Genomic DNA, 27,482 nt, shown 5'->3' on the forward strand with positions numbered 1-27,482 from the left:
CCGCAGAGGGGGGCGACAGGAACCCAAGGGTCGAATGCTGACCTCCCCGGGCTCCTGGGTGAAGAAGGCCCGCTGGGCGCCTTTGTACCCAGGGCGCCGGTCTCCCGGTTGGTGGCGGAGGAAGGGAAATGGGCTAGAAGGGCCCGCCACCCCGGGACCGCAGGTGGCCGCGGCTTGGCGGGCCGGGGGCTGCCCCCCTTCAGGTTCCCGCGGGGCGGCGGGGGCGGCGGGCTGGCTGCGGCAGGAGGCGTGGCGGCCGAGCTCCCCCGCCCGGACACTGCGGCGGCGACCTCGCCAGCCCCGCCGCCGCCTGGGACCGGCCGGCGGAGTGGGGCGGGGCCAGAGGGGGCGGGGCCAGAGGGGGCGGGGCTGGCGGCCGGAGCCGGGGCGGGGGCGGCGCTCACACTGGGCTGGACGCTCGGGCTGCGCGGGCTCTCGGCGGGGCCGCAGCGGCAGCAGCAGCAGCAGCATCCTCCTCCTCCTCCTCCTCCTCCTCCTCCTCCTCCTCCTCCTCTCTCTTTCTTTCCTTCCGCTCCTTTCTCCATCTTTCCCTTCTCCTCCTCCCCCGTCCCCCGCCCCGTCTCCCGCTCCATTTCTTCTCCCGAGGGCGGTAGGTCTCTGAACCCGGAGCGGTGGCGGCGGTGACCGCGGGTGCATCCAAGGTCCGCGCCCAGGTAAGAGCCGCCGTCCGCACCTCTGCTGCTACACGGGCGCCTCTCCTGCCTGGTTCGCCGCGTACCGGGAGCCAGACACGGGTGGGGGCGTAAGGGGGTCTGGTCCGCGGTGCCTGGGGGCCGGCACAGGTTGGCCGGGCTGCCTCCCACTGGCAGGAAGGGGCCCGTCCAGGTGTCACCTCGGGGCAGGGACCCGGGCGCTGCCGCCCGGACTCTGTAGATTCGTAGGCTGGGGTGCGGCCAGGGTAGGTACCACTTCGCAAGGCCCGGACATTTACCTGGGGTTAGGATGCCTGTCTTGAGAGCTCATGTTACCTGAGGTGTAGAAAGACGAGGCGTGACTTATAAAAAGATAATGGGGGGGGGGGGAGGATTTGGAGGTAGGGGATGGCTTTGTGCATCTAGCTGCAGGGACTGCACACACGGGAATGCGTGAGTAGGCATCCTTGTCCATTTGAAATCACTTTCCCGGTTATTCTTCCAGAAACAGCTGGAAAGGAAGATCGATACATATTTATGATTTTTAGGAAAATGAAAAATCAATGTCTGGTCGGATGGGAGGGCGGGACACGAAAAAAATGGGCCTGGAGCTTGAGCATCCACAGTCTTCCCCTTTAAACCAGGGGGGTGGAAAGCGGCATTCCTGTACATCTTTTTCTCTTAAAAAAGGCCCCTTTTGGAGGCTGCAGTGCGCAGTGCCTTCCTTCCCCAACCTTGTCTTTTGTTGGAGGATGAACATTTAAAGAAAGAGTGTGTAAGAGGAGTGGGGAAGTGTGTGTTTGGGTGGAGATTGGGGGGGAGGGGGGGAGGGGAGGGTAGTAAAGCAGATGAGGTCCGGAAAAATATTCCTTGGAAACTAGAAATTGATGTTATACTGCCTGCGTTGGGGTTTGGGGGTTTTGTCAGAAAATAAAAAGCTTTCATCAGCAACAAGCCTGTTTGTAACAATTGCTGTGTACTATCTGCTATAAATCCTTAGCATAATGCTGAGGATATAGGGCCTTTAAAACTGACTCCATGTGAAAGGTTTTTTGTTTAAATGCATATACATACACTCACGCGCACATGTGCGCTTGTGCACGCCACACACATATACACATACACATATGTACTATTCTATATATATGATATTATAAAAGAGAGTGGATACGTAAAGCACGAATCTTTTTAAATTCATCTTTCAGGGTTTGGGAATTATGGTGTAAATGAAATGTGCAGTGCAAAACAAAGGAGGATTGTTGATGGTATATAATTTTGATTTGAGCCAGAGGGATTGATGAATGTTGGTAAGGAACCAACTTCAATGGTAAAGGTATTATTTATTTAAAAATGGTCACTCTGGGAGAGGCAGTGACGACAAAGTGAAGTTGAGGTTTGCAGCCGCAGTGAGGCGATGGAGAACAAAGCCTTTTATGTGAGCCACATTATGCAAAACGTCCCAGGCTTGAGCTGCAGGTACTGGCCCAGCATAAAGCATAGCTCTGTCACCCTGTCATTTTACTGTGTGCAATTATACATTTTTTTGGCAATGAAAGAAGATTAAATAAATAAAAGCTATTCGGAATGCCCAAGAGGAATATTACCTTCTTTAACCAGAATGTGACACAAAACACCCTTTTCACTGGGCAAGAGACGTCTGTGTATTTTGGTAGAAATCTTTATGGATTTGTGAATCATGGAACTCTCAATCACACCTCCCCCTTCACCCCTGAAAGTATCCTCCCACCAAGAAAAGGCAACAAAGGCATTGTTTTTTCTTTCAATAAAGAATATTGTATGTGTGTGTGTATTTTAACATTGAGTTCCTGGTCACTTTATCTGATGATCATAGGTTTCCATCTGCATTCATGATTTGCATATTATCAGAGCTGTTGTGCCTTTAGGATCAGTGGTACATGGTTTACTGAATTTTAATTCATAGTATTTCACAGCTTGCTATATTATTTAATTTCTGAAAGTATATATTTTTTAAACCTCAAATAGAAAAATTGCTTCAATTAAACCTGGAGATCTAAACAATTTAAAAATGGAGCCTCCTTTTAAAAAATAGTATTTTGGTTACATTCATTTTTTATTTTCTTTGTTTTTCTCCTTTTTTCATCCCCCCTCACCCCCTTCTTTTTGTCAAGTAACCTGTTTCTTTCTGGCTGGCTGTGCTGCTCTAAGCTCCTAGTTATGTCTAGACTACCAAAAGCAGAGCCAGTGTTATCAGGGATTTCAGATTGAGGATTTGTTGTTCTTTCTCTGCAGCACCTCTTTCGGGATGGCTTGTTTATGGCACCTTTCAGGGAGGAGGAGAGAGAATGTGCTGAGAGAGCATGACCCGGTGAAACTGGCACAGCCATTACCTCATCACAGTAGCTACTTCAGATTTGTTGAGCGAGCAGGCATCCTCTTGGTGGAAACCAAACAGCAGGAGCACACCCATCTCAAGGCAGAGGCCCTCCTCTTCCCCAAGCAGCCTCTCGGAATGCTGCTCTCCTGAGGTTAAAGGGATATTTTCTTTTATATGTGTTTCTTTTCAGGGCTCTTGAACTTGGTCAAAAATATGCAGCCAGAAATGAAACTTGGCACAGACTCCTCTAAGCCTGAAGGAATAATTTCATTCCTTTACTGCTTTTGACTTAAATCAGTTTGCAAATTTTTAAACATCAGAAAGGAGAAGGAAGAAAAATACTTATTGGTATATTTTTGCAGACACACATAGTTTGTTTTCAATTTTACTAGCAACTAGATAACAGACAGGACTGCTATGCTTTTGAGAACTCTAGTTGCACAGTTGGACTTTGAAATTAAATAGTTATTAATTTGCTTAGACGTATTCATGAAAATATGTAATTATCCATTGTTATCCATGTGAGACAGACCATATGAAACCAACTTGGGGATTTTAGCATTTAAGTTGATTATTCTGATTAATGAATTCTTTTTTCGATAAGTTTTTTTAAATCGAGTTTAGAGAGAGCAAAAGGGAGGGTTGGAGGGGAGAGAGAGAGAGAGAAACATCAATGTGAGAGAACATTGATCAGATGTCTCCAATATGCAACCCAATGATGCTCAACTAATGGAGCCATACCTGCCATTAGGGCATGATTAATGAATTCTTTTAATGCTTAATTTCCTTTTGACAGATTAAGATAAAGGATCTCAAATAACAGATCCTATAGATGATAACACTACCTCCAGGTCAATACTATACTCCTAAACGTTAAAAGTGATCATTTAGGTAAGGCGTTAGTAAGTGAAGAAATCTGGTAATATTCTGAGATAGGCTTCTGCTCTTTTATCTCTGATATGTGAGTTGAAGATGCTATTAAGCTCTTTGAGTCCTGATTTTCTCAGATATCTGTATTTTTTTGCTACTTTAACTCTCTCAACCTGTGTGATCTTACAAGTAAAATTAATTTTTCTAAGAGGCTTATTAACATAACAAAATAAAAATAACAAAGCAAAATAAAAATAGGAACTTATGAATTTAAGGAATTTACTGATAAAGTTGGAAGAATTTGTTTCTTTTTAAAAATATGTTTTTATTGATTTTTAGAGAGAGGAAGAAAGAGAGAGAGAGAGGGTGGGGGATAAGGTGAGGGAGAAAGAGGGAGGGAGAGAGACAGAAAGAGAGAGAAAGAGAGACATATCAATGGGCTGCCTCCTTGAACCCCAAACCCCGGCATGTGCCCTGACCAAGAATTGAACCGGTGACCTTTCAGTGTATGGGATGGTGTTCAATCAACTGAGCCACACTGGCCAGGGTGGGATTTGTTTCCTTTCATAAGAAGAAACATTCAGTGGTAGCTGTTGTGTGACAGATGTGACACATAGTGCCAGGTACTGCCCCCAGACGTGGAGGCAATTATTTAGGGCCTCAAGGACAAGCTTTTAGGCATCAATTATATAAGTTATACATACCTTCTTTATATGTAATAAAGAAGGTATGTATAACTCTGACTCTTTTTGAATGTGTTTGTTTATATACACATCACTTACCATCTCTCAAATGCTTCAATCATTCAGGTGTTGAACATGTCATTAAATGCTGGACAGCACATGGAAATTCTAATTCAGAGTATCCTGAGAAACACCTTTTGATATTCTCAAAGAATTATCAGTCCCAGAAATTGATTCCAGGCACCAAAGCAGTTACATAACTACATAGAGGTGGTATAAAAATGGCAAAAGTCAAGGGAGAGGGTCTGTGGGAAAGTTTGGACGACTGGGTGGGGCTAGAGGGAGATGAACTAATGCAAACTGTCAGCTAATAGTCGTCCACTTTGGATGGAGATGAATTTTGTCTAAGTGGGTGGTGAGGGAAGACGTCTGTTTTGTTTTTCTACCTCAACACAATATTTTGTCCATATCCCTCCCTTGTTGTTACTTTGATCTAATGGTCGTTTATATTTCCTTGTAAAATTTATTAAGGATACTTATTGGAAGCAATTCTGCAGTGAATTAAAAATTTTAAAACAATGTGGACACAATCAGTTGACTTTCGATGAAAAACACTTTGAATCTAATATTTGAACTTAATCTTTCCTGTTCAAGAGAGATAACCTTTCCTTTGAGTGGTAGTATTACAACTGATACTTTTTACGTATTCATTTTAGTGAAATTCAGTGGAAATTTAGACAAAGAGCTCAGAATTTCCTCTTTCAGTCAGTTGTTAAGTTTATGTTATGGACTTTGGGGGTAAGTTTAAACCATTTGTTTCCATTAAAAGACACTAGAGGGGGGAAATGTCTATATGTATTTTTTTGCCTTTTGTTAATACGCCTTTTAGAAAAAAACGATTTTACTTAAAAGGTTACACAGCTTGACTTATCTCTGCCCTTCCTTTCTTCCTTCTGCCCACTTACCCTTCTCTCTTCCTTCCTTTGCTCCTTTCTTTTAATTTGTTTTGGCAAAACCCCCCACTAATTATTAGAAAATGCAAATAGAGCCTGCTATTTTTACTTGAAATTTATTTTCTATTCTTTCTATATTTCTTGTTTAACATGCAGTTTTATGCTGCCTTCTTCTCAGGTCTCCATTATTCTCTTCGTCCTTTCTTTGATATTGGCTTTTATATCCTCTAGCCTTGAATACATATATTTTTTTGTATTTCCAGTCTTTGATCATGCTTCCTTTCTAAGTCAGGAAGAAAAGTTACTACCTTGTTTTTTTCCATTATTTGTACCCAAAGTTTAGCTCCTGGGTAAGGGGTGGCAGTGAGGAACCATTCATTCCATTTGATTCTGTTCCAATTCCGATTATATTCCTGTTCTCTGAGCTAAGGGTGAGGTGACTCACCTGTGACTTTCACATGAATATAAAAGAGGGAGAGACTCAGAATTCTAAAACCATCCCAACCTGCTACATGCCAGCTACACTACTGAACACGGTGAGGCTAAACCTGATCCAGGGAGGGCTGGCAGGCTCCTGCTCCAGGGCCATTCCTGTGGTTTGGAATTCTCAGGGCAGAGCTTTAAACTCTTTGAGGATGTGTGCCCAGACTCAAGGTACTTGGCAAGCAAAGGAGTTTTGTTTTTTTGAACGTGAACAATCCATACTGATGCCTCCAGATTAATTGAATCAGTGTTTAAACTTGGCTCTATGCACAAAGGGAATCCAACAAAAATAGCCAGGTTGAAACTTTTTTTCTAACTTATAGAACCATGCAATGTTCTCAAAAATAGATTTCCTTTTTATCCCCCAGCTTTCACATTTTTAGCTAAAAGGAACTGAGCTAGAAAAGCCGTGGGCCTCTGTGTCTGTGCCTGCTTCCTCTTACATTCCCACTCTTGTAAGTCTTCCTGTTTCTCTGCCTCCAATGCTCCATCCTTCTGGGTTTTACTTTTTTTTTCTTCTTCCAAGGAGACAGCAATTGAAATAAGAATTAGATGTTTCCATGGTTACTGTGTTCTGCAGAGCTTTGCCTGCACCCATGCTGCTTAGGCCTTGTAGAGTCTTAAGTTGACAAATATTTGAAAGGCATGAAGAGCATCTTGGAGGGAATAAATTAAGCAGAAACCATGCTTAACTATTTAAAGAGAAGCATCTTCCTAGTCAGTGAAAACTGAAACTATACCACTATCTAGGGCAGCGGTTCTCAACCTGTGGGTCGCGACCCCTTTGGCGCTCACATGACCTTTCACAGGGGTCGCCTAAGGCCATCCTGCATATCAGGTATTTACATTATGATTAATAACAGTAGCAACATTACAGTTATGAAATAGCAACAAAAATAATTTTATGGTTGGGTCACAACATGAGGAACTGTATTTAAAGGGCCAGAAGGTTGAGAACCACTGATCTAGGGAATGAAGGAACTCTACTGTTACTCTTCCTGTGAGAGGATGTTAGATATTATGTTCTGATGTCTATATTATGTTTTAAACATGTGATGAACATGCTTAATCACCCCTCAGAACTGGGGTACTGTTTTGTCACTGAGTGGATGTAACAGAATTTCTAAAATATTTACCATGCACATCTGTGAAAGAATGGGCTGTGCATGTTGTCTTACCCTGAAGTATCTTTGAGTCATAAATAAAGGCAAAAGGCCATCTTTTTTTTTTTAAATATACTTTATTGATTTTTTACAGAGAGCAAGGGAGAGGGATAGAGAGTTAGAAACATCGATGCAAGAGAAACATCGACCAGCTGCCTCCTGCACATCCCCCACCGGCTACATGCCCTTGACTGGAATCAAACCTGGAACCCTTCAGTCCGCAGGCTGACGCTCTATCCACTGAGCCAAACCGGTCAGGGCAGCAAAAGGCCACCTTAATTGCACACCAGAAGGCTACATTTATGAAAGCAGATCTTCCAAAATAAGATATTCCGTGCTCTTCTTCTCAGATGTGGTTGATTGAATTAGATGGTATAAAAAAAGTAAGTGATCTATAAAGAATTGAAATCTACCTTTTAGTAAATGATGTGCTTGGGAAGGATTCACTCTGTCTTTCTTCCACTTAAGTATCAGGCTAGTGAGCCCTCAGTATTTCTAATATCATGCTCCATAAATGATCCCTTTATTCATTTATTTATTTTAAAACATAGTTATTGGACCCCTAGTAAACAGCAGAATCTTTTTTGCATGTGTAAGATATTGAGACAAACCATACACATTCCTGCCCTCATGAAGCTTATATTCTAGTAGCAGGAGACAAAAATTAACAAGGGAACCGGTAAATGAATGAACATTTCAGACAGGAAAACACTGTAAGGAATAGGACACAAAACCACACAATAGAGCTTGTGTGGGATGGAATAGGCTGCCTCTGGAGACATGAGTAACAGTAGGGGTAGGAAAAATCAGGGAAGAGTTTTTAAGCCAGAGGGAAAAGTGAAAGCAATGGCCTTGAAGCAGGAAGAAGCCTGGCGCATTTGAGAAACAAATGCAAGACCAATGGCACTGGAGTCTAATGAACATGGTAGAGGGTATGGCACAGGAGATCAGAGCAGAAGGCAGGTGCCAGGTGACATCGGTCCTCTTCACCATGAGAAGAGGTTAGACTGTTATTTGACTTGCAGCGTTTTCTAATTTTTCAAGTAGTAGAAGGAGAATTTTTTTTGAAAATCTCATAAAAGCTTTTAAAGATTAATTATATCTCCTAAATCCCTGTAGCTATATCTGTATCTTATTCACTAATGTGTTAAATCACAAGAGAGAAATGATTTAGAAAATCAGAAGTCAATGGTGAATATAAGATAAGACTTTTGTTATCCTGCTCTAGTATAATGCTCTAAACATAGACAACCTAAAGTGTGTCATTTTCTTTAGGAATTGGGAGAATTACATGTGTAAGTAATTTTTTTTTTTAATCAAAACAGAAAAGTACAAATCCAAGTTTGAGAAAAGTACTCATAGGAATCATTCTAGTTTCAATATGAATGTGTTCTCCCGCTATTTCCCCACAACAGCTTTAGTTGTAAACAAGGCCAGGTGCCACACAGCAACCAACATAGTACTGAAATTTATAAATACATTAAATAACAGAGTAGCACATATTTGTTTCTTTGCGGCAGTGACCTAAATCTCTTGATAATTCAGTAAGTGAGCCGATCCATTTTCATGATCATCTTGAAAGAATAGCATGTCCTCTAAGACTATACAAATTCAGTGGAGGGAGCTGTATCACCATGTGGAGAAGCTGAAGATTTCATGTGGGATTCAGGACATGGAGGGGGGTTGCATAAGTGGCTGGGTTTGGAAAAGCTGCCAGGTAGGACAATCAAAAGCAAGAGCACTGAGGTGACAACGAGCAAAACATACCAGATTGCCTGCAGTGGGTGATTTCTTTTGGAGAGAAGGGGGATGGTGGATGGTCTTGTATTTCTAGAGGTCATTAGGTACTGGCTGGACTTAGTAGGAGTTGGTTTTATCATAAGTCCATTGCAGTCATTCCATTGACCTGGAGAGGGGCATGAGGAATGTGACAAATTTGTAAGACAGATTCGGGAGGACCTGGTGGCAGATCTAGAATTTCTACATATGGTGCGGCATAGAGACTAGTGGTCTTGTTCAGGAGCTATGGTTGCAGACATTTTCACGAACAACTGAGAAATATCAATACCAAAGAATGGAGGTGGGAGACATTGATAAAGATGGTGGAGTGAGGAATACCAATTCTTTGACATCTTCAGGAAGATAGACTTGAGAGAGCCAAGAGGTAGAAGCCATGTAAAACTATAGCCAGTCAATAATATGAGTTCCTATTGGGGTTATGTCATGTTCATGCAAAATATGTATTTTTAAAAGGACAATGGGCTTTGGAAAACAAAGCAAAGAAATAATGATGAATTGCAATTCAACAACTTCTCTGACTTCCAAGCCATATTGGAAAAGCACCACATGATTTCACAGATTAATTTCATAAATAGTTATTGAAAATCAATGTGTGTGTATGTCTAAGTAAACACAGATTTTCTTGCAAAAAATTACAAACACATTTTTGTTAGATATTGATTTGATTTTAAATGTTTGCACTCTAAATATGTTTAATATCTTTACAATTAATATCACATGGCAAGGGTTGGCAAGCTATACTGTAAAGGGCCAGATAGAAATTTTTTTAGGCTTTGTGGGCTATATACAGTCTCTCCCGATGACTCCTCTCTGCTCTTGTAGGAAGAAAGAAGCAATAAACAATAAGTAAACACATGGGTATTGCAGTGTTCCAATGAAACTTTTTTTACAAAACCAGGTGACAGGCCCATTTGACCTAGGGACTAGTTTGCGAACACCTGGCATATATTGTCATAGTTGAACATGAGTCTAGAAATGCCCTTGAAATGATAATAACCATACTTTGAAGGGGTCATAAGTACATGATGACCATGTAAGGAACTAGTTACCTATTTCCCTTTAAGAAGACCCATCTGGGGAACCTTTAGGTTCTCTCAAGTCAGAGCATACAAGACACTGGAGACCTTTCCTGAGCCACTGGCTTGATCTTATTGTGCAGGCACTGGTTTGTTTTTATTTTTACCGATTCGGTATGACTTGATCATGATTCTTAGACATAATCAAGGGGAGTATCATGATAAATGGCAATGTTCTTCTTTAAAAGTTAAGAAACGTAGAGGAAAAATACCATATGAGAAAAAGAGAAGTTCAAAAGCCCTTGGAGGTTAGATAATTAGAGGTTTATTCCACCTTATCAGTACTTGCATTTTAGATTACTGATTGTTTCACTGTAATCACTTTGTATGGTTTAGTGTTGCTGAGAATTGGAAATAATAAGTTGCATTTCAGTCTGATAGGAACATAGGCAAAATCATGGGTGATGGGCCTTGAGTACATGTAGAACAGGATTTCGATGGATATCATTGCCCAGGTACAGTTACAGGGATCATAATAGGCATGATCATATAATTTTGTTTTAGTGTAATATACAAAGAAGTATTAAATTAGTCATGATGAAGAGATGGCCAGAAAAGATCACATTTTATAGTTGATATCAGCTGTTTAGGAAAGCTGGTATGTAAAGAAGGGTGTAAATGGAGTATGCATATTTAACCTTGAGAACAACCTCTTTATTATCTTAAAATAACTCTTTCAAGGTTAAAATTGCTTGGCATGTCTGTATTATGTGGGGTTATTTTTCATAGACAAAACATATAAAAAACATAGGAACGTCTGGAGGCTTTGCAACAAATGAAATAACCATGACTTTATCTCTTGTGATAAAATATAGTCTATTGTGTGAATAATAAATAATAACTCCCCTGAATTTATTCAGCACCCTCTCTCTGGGCAGAGATTGAGGAAAAGAGATTGAACAACTGTAAATGCCTTTGCACTTCAGAGGTTCTCAGACCTGCAGAGAAGGTTATGTATGTGAGAACCTACTTCAATCAGTGAACTGAGGAGCCCTGGTCCAGACCAAGGAATGAAGGGAAAATGTTCCTGTTCAGAAAAGTGCTGTTGACCTAGACAGCGTGACACTTATTCAGGCCATTTCTGGACTCATGTCAGAGTCCTCAAAATGGAGTGAAAACTAATCTTATGATGACACTGTAAATCTCTGGTCACATTTATTATTATATATCATCTTCATAAAGTCTAGGTGTACTTGTAGCCACAAGATAGAATGTAGTTAACACAGAAACAATATTTAAAATTTGAGATAACGATGATATACAGTTAGTTATAATGTAATCTATTGATAGAACAGAAATGAACTCCTTGTTGGAAAAACCTACACCAAATCGAATGAGCATTTCATTTTACACTTAAATATAATTTACTGAGTATTACTCTGGCTACTTAAGGTAATAAAATTTAAAAGTTAAACCTTTGAAATTGTCCGTGAACATTCTGATGACTCATCACTGAAAGTCTATGAAAGCTTCTTCTCCATTTCTGAGGTTAGTGAGGCTAAAATGGAGAACAGAGAGGGGACTCATAGGGCTGTCACTTTGTATAACTCCAACTTTACTTTGCATTGTTATTTCTGGGAACTCACATTGCTGCTCTGTTTTACCATTTTTACGACTTCACACTTGATTACCTAATTCTACAACCACCTGTGACTGCTAAGGTCCACATTTATTCAATCCTATACTCCTTTGAACAAGTAGAGTGTGTATGTATGATTTATTTACAAAAGGCAATTTGTCTACACAGACTCATAAAGGAAGTACCAAAAAAAAAAAAGTCCATGACCTCCGTGGCCCTTAATTCATTATCTTTTAAAATGTTGCCAAAAGATTTCTCAAATATGTGAGTATGTGTGTGTTTTAGATCTAAGAATCTGGAAGTTGGATTAGAGCTATCTTTTGGAATGATTTACATTTTTCTCAGAAAGTGAAATAGTAACAAAAATGCTCTTTGTGCCACAGTTGTAGTTCCAAAGAAAAAGGCAATGCTGGCAGATGTAAAAAGATGTAAATATATGTTATCTATGGGTCACACCAGCCATTCTTAAAACAACTTGAAATTAAGTAGCTGTAGTACTTTTGGACATGAAGCTGAGCAGTTCACAAAAGTGGAAGGCAATGCTAACTCATTCCAGTAGTTGGTATTAGCATATACAACATGAATAGACATGGTCAGTGTACTGAATGTATTTGAAAGAGGATGTAAATGAGTATAATATCTTACAGACTCACTTATTTTATTGTTTATTATAGTCTGCACAATAACTATCATGACAAATTAAAAACCATTCTATTACATTGTGTTTAGATTTATTTCTGTACTATTGTATGCAAGCTGTATTCATTTTCATAGAGTAGTTCATATTTTAAATATTTACCTTTGAAAAATTCAGTAATCTCATTTTTAAAGTAGAGAATATGATACCTTAGTCACTATATAATTTTTATTTGCTTGTTTGTATAGTATCTACAAGATATACCTATTGCTAAGATAATTGTGTGGATGAAGGGAGTAGCCAGTACATATTTTTGAATGAATAAATGGTTTTAGAGAAGGTAGTTTAGAATCTCCCAAAATTTGACAAGATTTGTTTGATCTTATACCAAAAAGTAGGTGATGATTCTTTTTTTGGGTGGTAAGATTTGAAGGAATGAAAAAACATCTCTTTCTTTTTTAAAACACATAGACAAATCCCATTTGTCTAAAATACCCTATCTTTGCCTTTGTTTATGACACACAAAGCCTTATCATGTTACCCTCTTTCTGAGATATTGGGAATGTCATTTGACTCTCTGGGCCTCAGTTTCCTAATCTACAAGGGGATACATTTAATTATCTTCGAGACTGCTTCCCATTCTATGGTTAATTGAAACTGCATTGCATTAATTCACATTTGCACAAATCAGTTTGTCTTGTTAGCGAGCTATTCACCCAGCGAAGATTTTGGTGATTGGAATGCTGAAAGGATAAGCATTTTATTAAGGAAAGCTGAAGTCACAAAGAAAGATTGGAGTTAGTAGGTGCCATTCAGAGGAACAGTTCCATCCAGTGTGAACACACCTATTTAATTTTCAGCAAAAGTTTATTAAGAACCAGATAGGAGCCCCCTCCTGTGATAAGCCAGGTTAGCAGTAAGAAGAAAAAAAACAAGACCACATCCTTACTCTCCAGTAGCTTGTCAGCGAATTGAGGAAGACAGCTGTCTTACATCTTTTGAATAACTAAACAGGCTGTAAATGAACATGTATCACATCACTAATTTACCTGCCTAGAAGTACTTGGGGGAGGAAACACATAGGGGAATGTCTTAAAAAAAAACAAACAAAACCCAAGTCATAATATGGTTATGTATTAATCGAGTGACACAATAATCAGAGGTGTTGGGGAAGATAAGAGTAAGGTAGGGCTTTAGGAAAAGACGAATGCATATATATGCACTTGGAAAGATACTTGCCCTCCTGTAGCTGGTTTGGATTCTAAAAAGAAAAATGAATTGTTTTGGAAAAAATATTTTGCAATAGAAAGGCAAATAATGTTGTATTCACTACTGTATATGATATGTTTTGTTTCTTTGTAAGTCTTAAAGCAGTATATCAGACTTATGTATAAAACGCTTCTCATAAGTCATTTAAAATTTGTTAACTGCAGATCTGCAAATATCCATTTAAATTCTCTGAGAATGTCTTTCACTTCAAATGTAAAATCTTTAGAAGACACGAGGCTTTGGGAAGAAGGGAAGAAGAAAGAGGTGTGCCCAAAGTATTTATTGTAGCAGTTCTCAAAGAAGAGGCCAGCTGTTTTGGAACTAGAATGAACATGTAAATTATCAAAAGGGAACAATGAGAGCCCCCTTTATTTTTTCAGACAATGACCAGTGCAATCACATAAGAAAAGTGTTTGGCAAGATTTTCTCCTGTGCACGAGTCACGCATGATGAGCTGAAAGACTGTGAGGGAAGTGATTTACAAGGACTAAGTGGACACAACCCATGGATTGTCTAGTACTCTGAGCAGTTGAATTAACCCAGGAACAGACCTTCAGTTCTGCTGGGACTGAATCCAAATCACGAGATAACCATGCATGGAACTCAGGGAGTCAGTGCATCAGTAGCATAGCGGGACTGTGAATTGAACTACAGTGCTGGCATGAATTGCATTTCAATTCAGGTGGTTTTATGAATCAAGACAGAGGTCTTTGAATACAATGCAGACAGTCAGTGGGAACAAAATAGACACATGGAACAAAATAAAATGATTATGCATGAACTTGGCTAGGATGGTCTTTATTAGCCATATAGGATAAAGAATCCATGATAGCTTTTAAATCCAAGGATTTTCACAAATACATTATTATTTTTGTTTAAATTTAAGTGCTTCAGAAAAAGTCCTACACATAAATAATACATGTTTGAATGTCATTTGAACTGACCTTCTAGCCCTAATATTTAATGTCAATCAGACATCATAGTTCTGTGATGAAAAAAAATCAAGTGCCAGTGAGTTAAATAAAACTGTAAATATATAAAATTTATAACTGGGTTTTACACAAACTATGAAAATGAGAGGGTAAAAGAATTTTAAACTCTAAAACTTTGGGGTATGGGGGCCCTATACACATTTTTATAAAACATTGATCAGTGATTTTACCTTTTATATGACCATAAAGTTTATATGAGCTACTGAATAATTTATGTAGTGTTCAAACAGTTAAAGATAAGATCATAGTTCATGCCTGAAATAATGAGTTTGATTAGCAAATAAATGTTTAATTATCAACTTAAATTTTAACACCCCCCTCGCACCAACACACCTTTTGGTTTAGAACCATGACTCCTTTTCTATGATCACTCTTACTGGTTGATCTGTTCCCTTCTCAAAGCTTTAACAAGCACCCAGATCTCCAGTTTGGGGTTCCTTTCTAAGAGTCAGCTTTATATATCCCACTGTCTTCCAGGTGGTTCCACTTGGGCTCTGTAGGCATCTGAAAACCACCATGTTCATAACCCAACTTATTTCAATAGCCATCCTACATTCCTCTTACAGTCCCGCTTTTAGGCAATAGAACTATTCCAGGTCAGAAACTAAAAGTCATCCTAGACTCTGCATACATTTCCTAAATATGTATTTCTTTACATTTTTGTTTTTTCATCTCTACTCTTCTTGAATTGACTCTTCAGCTTTTGCCTGAAATACAGCAAATGTTTCCAATCTTTTCCCAATAAATGCAGTCTTTATAAGCCTTAAGTGATATTTCTAAACCATCTATCCAGTACACTTTTTGTTCAAAATCCTTCCTCTTTGATTTTTTAACATAGCTTAGAAAGCCAGGGAAATCTAGCTCTTCAGTCTTTTTTTCAACCTCTCCCTGCCTGTATTTTTGGTCTCCCTCAAAACTACTAAACTCCTGTAATTCCATACCCATCACTTGCTCTATTCTTCTATAGTTTTCTTTTCCCCATGACTAACTGCTTTTCATTTTTAAAAACTAGACAAGCTTTTGTATCTCTCTCTCTTTATCTGGATGTTATGCTTCTTGAAGGAAGTATCCTATTCATCTTTGCAAATCCTGTATCTAGCAGAATGCCTGGCATATAATACACATTCAGTAATTATTTGTGGAACTGAAACAATGCTTTTTGGTTCTGTTTACCTTTTGCTATTGATTACTTTGAATAAATGGGTGCATGCCTACTACACTGAGTTTCCATCAGGGAGCTAACTTTAGTCAGATACTTTAGAATACCAAGTATTTTTTAAAAAAATATTTTTATTGATTTCAGAGAGGAAGGGAGAGGTAGAGAAAGATAGAAACGTCAATGATGAGAAAGAATCACTGATCAGCTGCTTCCCACATGCCCCACCCACCCTGGGGATCTAACCCACAACGCAGGCATGTGCCCTGACTGACAATGGAACTGTGATTTCTTGGTTCATAGGTCGATGTTGAACCACTGAGCCACACTGGCTAGGCCCAAGTATTTTTTTTTTTATCATGCTTCCAACCTCTTCACCATCCACTCTCAAACAGCAATTGTTTCATTTTTCTACCCAACCCTTGGTAAATTAAAGGCTCTGAGCCCATTTTTCACCTTAAGGAGTTCCTATCTCAATAGGTTCTTGTGAGAGTTACCCGTGATAACTTATGTGAAAATGGTGCATAGTGTCAGGGGCAGCATTGGACTTTGGTAAATATGCAGTAAGCTTTCAGAGAACATGAAGAGTCATAATGCTTTCTGAATTGTTTTATCATTGCTATTAGACAATGAAGGAAATGAGGACCTCTGACTTTAAGTCTGTCTTGGAGATTAAAGTATGAAATTTATATGTCTATCACATTCAGTATTTCTTGTCTTTCCTCAAGGGTTAATTATATTGCTTAGTCTCATTGAATAAAAAAATAATAATTTATACCTAAATAATATATAGTGAATGTTTTGCGATACTAATTAGTATCTTGTAATTAAAAGTCTTGGATTATATTTAGCGAGGCTATTAGGTCAAATAAAAACATAAATTCCAATTAAACCCAGCCAGTCAGTATTACATATGGGGAAGCAGAGCTATTGGTCTAAATTTAGAATTTAAAACTGGGTTGATACTTTGAATCATGAACTTAAGTTTTTGGTTTCAGATTAATAAAATTAAAATAGTTTGTTAGAGGGGAAATAAAAATTAAAGCATACTTCAAATTCTATTTTAGTAACTTCTACGGGGATTTGTAATTTATTTAACCTGGAGTTTAACTATAATTTTATTCAAACTGAGTCATCGAGACTTAGTTTGCTATTCAAATATCCTTTGAAGAAATGTGAAAAACAGTTTTTGCATTAAAATTTTCTTGATTGAGAGCATTTTGTAAAATAGTGCACATTTAACTCTAAAAAAATTATAAAATATTATACTTAAATAATTTTTTTTATTGCATTTAAAAAAGCATACATCAAGGTGTTGTAATGATAGATGAATTACCAGCATCACTCAGAAGAAGATTTGGTTCATCATTTCAGTTTGAATGCCGTATTGTTTAGGCTTGCTTCTGTAATCCATAAATTCCCCAAGAACTATATAGCTTTAAATCCTTTTGAATTAGAAAGTAATATTTTGGGATCATTAAGAGTTGAGTTTATAATCTTTGAGAATATTCAGGCTGTGATACCTACTCTATAGTAACTAGTTAGCTACACTTAGAAACGGCTCCCAAATTTAAGAAATTTAAAAAATCACGAATAAAGCACAATTTTATTCTAACACATTTAATGGTAGGTAGGGACACTAATATCATTATAGTCTTTAAACTCTCAAGAGAGATATTTATATTCACACTTTATTTTTTAAAACTGATTGAGATGCACAAAATAAACTTCTGCTTAGGCAATGGCAACAGTGATATCACATGAAATTTAAAACGACATCATAATCATTGCTCAGAATAGATGAACAGGGTGTGGTTTCAGTGTTTGGGTTTTCTTAAATCCTTAAAGCTATGTGGCACAGGTTTTTCAGCACAGACATTGCAACACATTTAAAACATGTAGCCAAAATGTGGGTGGGGCCAAGAGGAAATGGGTGCTCTTGTTTCTTATCGAACAGCAAAAATGACGCAGAGCACAAGATTCTGCTGGCCACATAGTCTGCATTAAGACAGTAGGATGTCACTTTATGTAACATCTTAACTGTGATGACTTACTAAATATGATCAAGAAAATCATGTTCTACCAACAGGACGAAACTTGGGAATAACAATTAGCATTGGCAAACCATTTAGCCACCCACATCTTCCAAGAAAGTTACTCATAACAGCGATTTTGTATTGAGGTATTAAGCAGCATGTTTTAATGATATGTGGGCTAAAACTCAACAAGGAGACAGAGCAGTGCTTTTCTTTTTGCCTAAAGGCCATAAAGCATACTGTAAATGAAATGAACAAAAAGCCACATGTTTTTGGCAATCACAACCGAAGTACCTATATCTCCTGCACATTACAAAATGCCATTAGAAGAAAACCAGTATTCTATCACAATATTCACCTGCAAGATGCCAAACAACCAAACAACAGAAAATACTTGGATTTCTGGGAAATTGTTTAAAATTGTTCAATTTAATGCCATAATATGGTTATAAGCTTGGCGTGTTTTTAGAAAAAATAATTATTTAAGAAAAGTGTCACTTCTCATATAGTTTCTCACTTTTTATTAACTACAGTTCTATTCATTGACTAACAAACCTCCATACAAAAGTAAAGGAAACTTGAGTAGATTACTGAATGTGGTCATGACATATCTCACCTTGTTTCTTTAGATTCATGCAGGCCCTTTAGTCAACACTTGGACTGTAGTTGTGTCCAAGGGTCTGTCTTAGATATTTTTTCCTCCTTTGACTTAGCTTTAATGTTTCATTGTATATTTTATCCTTTTTTTATGGAAAAACAAAGATCCCAAGAGTAGCTTGGATATATTTACCCTCCCTGTCACCACCACCAACCTCAGATTTTAAAAGAACATAGAGTTGCTACATTACATTATTTTGGAAATGTCAGATATTTAATGAATAAAAATGGAGCACACTTTAAATTTATAATGGAAAGTTTTTCATGTAGACAGTCAAGCTAGAACTACCTAGACATGAATGAGCCAAGGGAAACAACTTTATAGTAACAACAAAAGCATCTAAAATTACATTATTAAAGTGGGCAGGAGGGAGAGGAAGTTCAGGCTGTCTTATCTCTCCACCCAAGTTAGGATAAACACACCTTGGTTTTCTCAGATTATGGAAATTTTTTCTTTTCTTTGTGGAACCAATACCAGAGAGAGTCAAAACAGCTTTCCACTTCACATCATCCTGCCACTCTAGTTAAGTAAATTCTACAGATTTTGAAGCCCTTGGCCCTCTATTGAGATTTGACTAGTGTCCATGCCAAGTTCAAATACAAAGAGCTGTATTCATTTTCCAAGACTTCAAAGGTTTGACAGTGTCAGTTGGATGGCAGATATTTCCTCAGATCTTACCTATCTAGGCACTACAGGTATTTTTAAGACTACCTAGGTAATCTAAGGCCAATAATTCCTTTTTTCTATTTTTGGCAAAGCTCCAGCTTGCCATTACCCACATCTTGCTTTCCCTTTCTGGAACTAATACGTAGGTAAATAACTGGAGAAATGCAGTGGGGCACTAGAGTAACTGCCTGGCTTCTTCTCCAAGACCCGAGTCTACATGGACCTGAGACTGTGGGCTTTGTTAGTACTTAGACTAAGACAAGTGGCTTTTCAGTGGCTTATAAACATTCAAATTTGATTGTAGGCAAGAGGTCACTTCATGGAACTACCAAATACTATCCCACCGATATACCTTGACCCACTGAAGTGTTAGTAGGCGTGTCTCCTTAAACTACCACTGGTGGATTAGGCTGGTTTCTTTGAGCTCAGGAGTCTACCTTTTCTAGGACTAAAGTATATCATAGTCCATAACACGAAGCTACAGAATTCTCCTTTGCTAGCATCTTAGTTAAACTCTCATTTGTATAGAGAAATTTTGGCTAACAATTCAAGTATCTAGGGGAAGAAACAAAACCATTTACTCTAGAGAGGCTCAAGGTACATCCTCTCTTGCTTTTGGAGTGGGTGGCCATGCACTTTATGATACAATCCTTAGTGATTTTGTTAACTCCTAAGGGCCACCTATCAGATGTTTGTTTAAGCTAATGTCAGGTTGTTCCTGACCCTCTATTTTTTTTTTAGTTATTATTTACTAGTGGCCCAGTGCACAGATTCATGCACATTGAAAGAAAATTAATTAGAAGAAATATTTTAATATTGATATTCGCCCATTCTCTATAATAGAAGTGTCAACTGAATTCACGATTGACAATGACAGATTGAAACACATGCTTGAGATTTGTGCCAGCAAGAGCTTTATATGTATCGTGCATGCGTGAGTCAAATTAGCCTTTTATATATATAAAATAAACTTGCTTAATTAGACCTGTTTTCTGATGTAACTAAACTTTTTCCAGCCCAATGAAGCACCCCAACGTCTCTTTCAGGTAATTGTCAGCAACACAGCGGTAAATATCAACATGAAGCAGATTATTATTGTAGATCACACAGGGCGAACAAAGGGTAAAATATTTAACTGCAGCAGTGTTTGACTATATTCTGCGCAGTGAGAAAACCTGAGATCATTTTCAAGGTCCACCATTTCTTTCTTCTTTTCAGTCGGGTCAAGTTTCTAAACTTTCTAAATCTCCATTTACCAGCTAATGAAAAGAAAATAGGATTCTACTAAGTTTCCTATCTACCTACTCAAGGGCTTCTGTGAGGATCAAATGAGATGAGGCATGGGAAAATGCTTCATAGACATTTGGTTAAAGTGTGAAATGTTTGCACCTGGCCTCAAAGCAAGTCATGTTCCTGGGCTGAAGAAACTCCAATGAGGCTAGTTCAGTGATGGCCGACCTATGACACGTGTGTCAGAGGTGACATGCGAACTCATTTTTTTGGTTGATTTTTCTTAAATGGCATTTAAACATATAAAGTAAATATCAAAAATATAAGTCTTTGTTTTACTATGGTTGCAAATATCAAAAAATTTCTATATGTGATATGGCATTAAGTTAGGGTTTTTCAAAATGCTGACACGCCGAGCTCAAAAGGTTCATCATCACTGGGCTAGTTACTAGGGAGGGGAAGCTGGGCGTTGCTATGTGACATCATTAGCTGGCACCCACAGCGACCATTTCCAGGCTGGGCTGGGCTGTGGGCTGCATTTTGTGCCATGGGGTCTCAGCAGCGTTGGCTGCGATTTGGTGGTCTGTTGCTCTGGGGTGGTGGTGGGGCCTGTGTGCCACTTGGGGGAAGCTGAGTGTTGCTTTGTCAGCACCAGGTCTGCAGTGCCATTTCTTATAAATGGCCAGTGCGCATCATGGCAGCTCCTGTGTTAAGCGTCTTGCCCCCTGTTGGTCAGTGCACATCATAGTGACTGGTCGGACGGTCGGAGTGACACTTAGCATATTAGCCTTTTATATATATTGATTTTATTTTATAATCCTCACCTGAAGATATTGTGGCATTGATTTTTAGAGAGAGTGGAAGAGAGAGGGAAAGACAGAAATATCCATGTGAGAGAAACACATTGGTTGCCTCTTGCATGGGCCCCAAGGGCAACTGAGGTATTTGCCCTTCACCGGAATTGAACCAGGACCCTTCGGTCTGCAGGCCAATGCTCTATGCACTGAGGGCCCAAACAGGCTAGGGCCCTCTAAGTTTGAGAGACCTGTGCTATCAGTGCTTCCATGTAAGAAACAGTACCAATTATGTCCTGATAAGTTAAAATATAGTGAATGGTATTTCATGCCTTAGCTCAGAGAGATGCAAGCCATCCTGTTGCATGTGTCCCAAACCCGAATTCTTAATAATGCTGACTTTTACAACTTCCCAGGGATTAGTGGAACAACATCCCTGGACCATATACTGGGATGCCAGAGTCTTCATTGGTTTTGTTGATTTCTTGTAGCTGCTCTAACAAATTGCTACAAACTTGGTGCCTTAAAACAATAAAACTTTATTCTCTCCCAGTTCTGGAGGCCAGCATTCTGAAATGTCTAGAGGAAATTCTGTTTCTTGCTTCTTTCAGCTTCGGTTAGCTGGTGTTCTTTGGCTTGTGGCTGCATCACTTCAGCCCTTGCCTCTGTTTTCACATAGCCTTCTCCTCTTTTGTCTCTCAAATCTCCCCTGTGTGTCTCTTAACAAGAATACTTGTCTTTAGGTTTAGGGCTTTTCAGCTAATACAGGATTATCTTTTCATTTCAAGTTCTTTAACTTAAATATGTCTTCAGAGATCTTTGTTTCCAAATAATATAACATTAACAAGTTCTGGGGGGTTAGAATATGAACTTATCCTTTGGGGGAACTACCACTCAACCCATTATACTGATCTTTCTGGAAAATGTGGTAGCAACTGCATGCTATTGGTGCTTTTGGCTGTGGTTTTAGATGAAAGAGATATGAGGACACTAAGGCCCACTTTCATAATGTCCTAACTAGAGTTCCTTGGCTAACTAGGATATGTTTTGAACATACTTCCATTGGCCTACCTTGATTTAGTGTCTGATTTTTCTAGGGATTAGGTAGGGAACTACCCAAGTTCAGCACCTTGGCCTAGAGAGGCCAGTGAAGACCCAACCATTAGACTGTAAATCCTTGAGTCTTATTTACCAGTGTATCACCTAGCACATTGGCTGGAAAATCATTTTAGGCCCAAAAGATTAAAGGTCCTTCAATCTTTAGGAAGGAATAAACTGTTATGTTTCTTGTTCCAGAACTACGGAAATACTTTTAAGAATGACTCATTAAGAAAACCAGATGTTCAGAGAATGCCCTTCCCTCTCCTCATTACATAACGAAACCCTGTGTTTTCATCTTAAGTACCACCTCTTCCATCAAGCCTTCCCATCTTCATTGTCTATACCAGTGATCCCAAATGTTTTGATAGCACACCCTATTGATAAAACAGTATTGTACATACTACCTTATATATTAATTTATATTTTAAAACATTCTTTAGATCAAAATGGTTATATAATTACAAAAATAGAAATTTAAAAGTGTGAGTTAAGCATGAAGTAGAGAATAATTTAAGTGAATCTCATCATCAATAACATTGGATATAAATTATACTGTAAATTATCTTCCTAGTGGTTTCCAATTTGTATATGCGTTTATTGCCTTTATCTGAAAAAAAATTTATTGAAGGATAGAGACACTGTTTTTATTTTTTTCCATGTACTTTGTTAGCATTATCATCCATTTGCTGTTTCTGCATAAAGACATTTTAAACTCACTTATTCATTTTGTAACAGTATTTAAATAAAGGCCTCATATCCACTGACCTGGGAACATATAAACTATTATCCATTTAATAAGCCAAGAGCAATGAACATGTGAAAACTTCTCTTATTCCCTTTATTAGGGACCGTGAATTCATCTGCTAAATAGCTCACTTAATCTTGGTAAGATGTGGTAATGAACATATAGACCAAAGGAAGACTCCAGTGCCAATATACGTATTAAATATTAGAAACACTTCATTTTATTTTTTCTCCGTAGGAAAAAATGATAAATAGAATTTCTAACATTAACTTTCTATACTGTAATAGAGACCACAGATTTTTACTACATCACTGAAGTACTTAAATATTTAAAAATTTTTATTACTTGCCTTTGTTCAAGTATATTTATATGTTCTTCAGAACATCTGTAATGAAGGTGAAGTGTAATGCCTCAGTATCCTACAGGCCATCCAAGAGAATCTTGTCAATAGTTAATGCTAACCATTTGGTTAAGGACTATCGCTAATTGGAAAGTTATGTTGCTCTATGAGTTTTTTGATTCATGACAATTTAAAAAATTAGAAGGTAATAGAAATTATCTTAATGTAGCTTATCAAAATGAAGAGTGGAGATCACATGAAAAATATTTGAAATGTATTGCAAACTGTGGGCTACTATATAATAGCTATAATTATTAGAATTTCTAAGTTTTTCTCTAGTGAGTTTTCTTTTTTTTCAAAGTTATTAGCAAATTGAGTTTTACTTTTTTATTTCCTCTGCTGAGTATATAAGACAGTATTCACTGGCCTGGAAACCTAAGGGATATAATTCAAATCCACATAATTTTGAATCTGAACAATTGAGTTACTTATTCACTGATACTGCCATAGTATACCTGTTGGTACTCAAGGTTATTTAAAATGAAGTTGGGCCATTTTAAGGGGGAAAATGTTTATAAAAGATTATAAATTCACCCCTCATCTCCACTGACTTTTCCATTCCTGGTAAGGGGAGGTAATGTGACCTTAGGGTCTGCCCCATTCAGGTTGCTGTTCCCTCTGGCTTCCTGTTGGACTCAGCCAGCGGGAAGCAAGAACAGGTGATCTGCAGGTGGAAGAGTTCTAGCTTTTATGGAATCTGGTTATACCGTGGTTTTCTCTTGCTCCCAAGTTCAAGGAATGGTAACAGCTTCCTACTTGTCTAGTCCCCACTTGCTGCAATATTTCTCATTGGTTTCCTTAACTTTATCCACACCTCTGGAATGGAACCCCTCATCAAAACCTCATTTTCTAATTGGACCTTAACAAATACACATGGTGAACAAGATCGGAATGTTTAATACGATCTTCAGCAGTCTTGCTTCTGGGTGTATGTAGGCACAGCTGTAGCAGGCTAAGAATAGTAGCTGTCCACAGCATCTTTTTTTTCTCAGAATCTTTTGCAATTTTAAACTGTTTGTGTGGTTTTTTTTTTGACTCAGTAAAGAGTTTATCTTTAGCTGCCAGCTTTTCTCCTGCAATATAATCGTTTCTGACTCAGAAAGAACCTGATATTAGTTAGTAGTTTCCCTTGTTATTTGACCACACAGTATCTTAGAATTGCTGAATTTCAGAGACATGTACCTCAGCCTAGCATTCACCTTCACAACATTCTCTCTCTAACTTATATAGGAAGACAGAATCAATTGTTAATGGAATTTTAGGCAGTACTTAGTTGATGTGGAAATACTTAAGGACCCAAAAGGGCATCTTGAAATCAAAATACGTCTATTTACAAGTCTAGCCTTCAGAGTAAACCTGATCATTTCTTTGAGGTTAAGAGTAAGAAAGGTATGAAGTGACAGCTTAGGTATTTTTCTCCTCCAGGGATGGACCAATGATCTCTAGAAGCAGACAGAGTAGAGAGGAGGGTTGACCTATATGCAAATGCTAAAGACCCATTTCTAGGAGCTATTTCATTTCCCCAGCTTCTTCAAGAAGATAAAACCCACTTTCATCTCGTTCCCTGGCAGGTCCTTTCTAGAAAGGCATTCTATTGAGAACTTTCTTCTCCTTAGATCAGTTTCTTTTCTTTAATATAAGGACCTCCTTATTCAGGTTGTATTTTCTCATACACCTAGAAAAAAATCATGGTATTTTAGTACCCCTTTATGATAGCCTGAGACATATTCCTGTTCATGCCATTTTTTTCTGCCTCTAATAATGACATTTCTGAAGAAAGTGCATCTTCAGAATGGAACTTCATCAGCTGGATTAAAATAAAACCACATGAAAGAGGTACAACTTTCAGTATCCTCAATAGCAAAATGTCTGGTTCTTGAAGCACACAGTCCCATCTGCTGGCTCTTCCTCCCACTCTTAATTCTTAACCTGTGTACACACCTCAGCATCAGCCAATGATTATGCAAATTCCAACATGGAGGGAGACAGCGGGGAATGTCTCTCACCTAAACGCCTTTGCCGCAACTTTATCCATTCTTCTGTTTTATAACCAAAGGGGATATACTTACCTGGTTACCATCCTCTCTATAATCTTTCATTATATAAATAATAATTTACATCTGTCTACCTTTTCCTCTTCACTATAAAATAAATTAGGAATATTCAACCTTAACCTGTATTTTTTCCCCTCATAATTCCTACATTTCACTCCTTAATTGTTTTCCTTGTTCCTCTCTGTTTTCTCTGTCTTGTCTATATTTTGAAGATACAGTAACCAAAAAAGGAATTCTGTAGCTTATGTAAATACAAGTTTTAAACAGAGTGGAAGTGTGACTTATGGTGTTTGTGTTTTATACTCTGTTATTAAATCCCAGAGTGACAATATAATTGTAGTGATGTTGTTGTTCCTTTAGTGTACTATCTGAGCCCCCAGATATTTCTTTGCTTTAATGACACATAATCAGCTATTATTCATCTTGTATTTACACTTGTGTTTAAGAAATTAATGGCAAACTGGCTATGATAATAATAGCTTGGCACTTTGCTTGGCACATTTAATTCTACATTAGTTGGATTTCATGTGTTAAAAATCAAAAATTTCCCCCGTAAGTAATAAAATATCAGATGAAACTTAATATAAAAAAAATTTAAGCCCTGACTGGTTTGGCTCAGTGGATGGAGCGTCGGCCTGCGGACTGAGGGGTCCCAGGTTCAATTCTGGTCAAGGGCATGTACCTTGGTTGCAGGCACATCCCCAGTAGGGGGTGTGCAGGAGGCAGCTGATCGATGTTTCTCTCTCATCAATGTTTCTGGCTCTCTCTCCCTCTCCCTTCCTCTCTGTCAAAAAATCAATAAAATATATTAAAAAAAAATTTAAGATTGGATGTACAGTTTTTATAAACAACAATGCAACATAATTTAAGATGGGCTGGAAGAGGGTTTGATTTACATGTAAATACCTATACTAATTTTGTTTTCCAAAAAAAAAAAAAAATCTAAATCATTCCAAACATTTATGTGCTCAGCTTACATTGAAAGTCTTCCAGATAAAAAGATTCCATACATTCTCTTAGTAACCAAAATTTTTATTTAAACATTTTTTTAAATATCAAATTGTTTTTTACAACCAAAGGCTGCCCTATTCTGTGTTTGCTCAGATGGCATGACATATTATGAAATATAGTATTTCTCATGTGAGTAATTGTCTCAAGTGGGTATTATTAGCATACATAGATGGGACATATAGAGTCACCCTTCTACTGGAATAAAAGTAAAATAGAGGGTAAGTTTTAATGCTACAGTTCAGCCCAGCAGTGACTGAAAAAGCTCAATCCTTCCCTAGCCAGTTTGACTCAGTGATAGAACATCTGCTTTAAAAATAAGCAATATGTAATAATATGTAGTAGCATGTAATTAAATATGTGATGATAGCTAATATTTACATACTACACTGAAGGTTAAGCATGTGCCTTGCATTCTTCCCTGTGTGTGTGAGAGACCATCTTAACCACAATTAATATTTATTTAGTGCCTTGCCAGTGTGGCTCAGTGGTTGAGCATCGACCTATGAACCAGGAGGTCATGGTTAGGTTCTCAGTTGGGGCATGTGCCAGGGTTGCTGGCTTGATCCCCAGAGTGGGGCGTGTGGGAGGTAGCTGATCACTGATTCTCTCTCATCACTGATGTTTCTATCTCTCTCTCCCTCTCTGAAATCAATACAAATATATATATAAATATTTATGTAGTTCTTTATTATGTAAAAGTATATGTTAAATATATTATTCTATTGAATCACTATAATCTGTTTTGAAGTGGTAGTTACAGTATTACTTATTTGGTTTTACAGTTGAGGACACTGAATCTTCAAGAGAATCATTCTTAGAGACCAATGGCAGCTGCCCAGATTAGTTTTTACTAGTACATGATACTGGCTCATCTTTCTACACTTCACTGAGTTTTGTAAAATCTTCCTAAATACCCATCACCTGGTCTGGAAAGGTAGCTGTTGACCTAAGTACAGTCTCTCAGCTAGGAGCAGTGTGTGCCAGCCATTTGGAAGTGATTGCACATAGGCACAAGAGAATCTATGTCATTACCCATTTTTGGAAGTAAGGAGGGTATAATACAACAGACTGATGAGGCCTACAAAAACATTTTGTTTAGATTTTTTCTTTTTTGAAT

The 27,482-nt window shown here is 38.2% G+C and overlaps 1 protein-coding gene across 37 annotated transcripts in view; it reads left to right on the top strand.

Annotated features, from left to right (window-relative positions):
* Positions 1-497: 497 nt before the first annotated feature.
* The window catches only part of MAP2 (microtubule associated protein 2), a 243,421-nt gene continuing 216,436 nt past the window's right edge, over positions 498-27,482 (top strand). For 31 of the 37 annotated variants that reach the window (XM_036319739.1, XM_036319740.1, XM_036319738.1 and 28 more), the window contains exon 1: positions 498-674. The gene's annotated coding sequence lies outside the window, so the exon portion shown is untranslated. The remainder of the gene's footprint in view (positions 675-27,482) is intronic. The other 6 variants (XM_036319770.1, XM_036319771.1, XM_036319772.1 and 3 more) reach the window with 2 other exon arrangements.

Source organism: Myotis myotis, unplaced genomic scaffold, assembly GCF_014108235.1.
Source record: "Myotis myotis isolate mMyoMyo1 unplaced genomic scaffold, mMyoMyo1.p scaffold_m19_p_8, whole genome shotgun sequence".
NCBI classification, from domain to species: Eukaryota; Metazoa; Chordata; class Mammalia; order Chiroptera; family Vespertilionidae; genus Myotis; species Myotis myotis.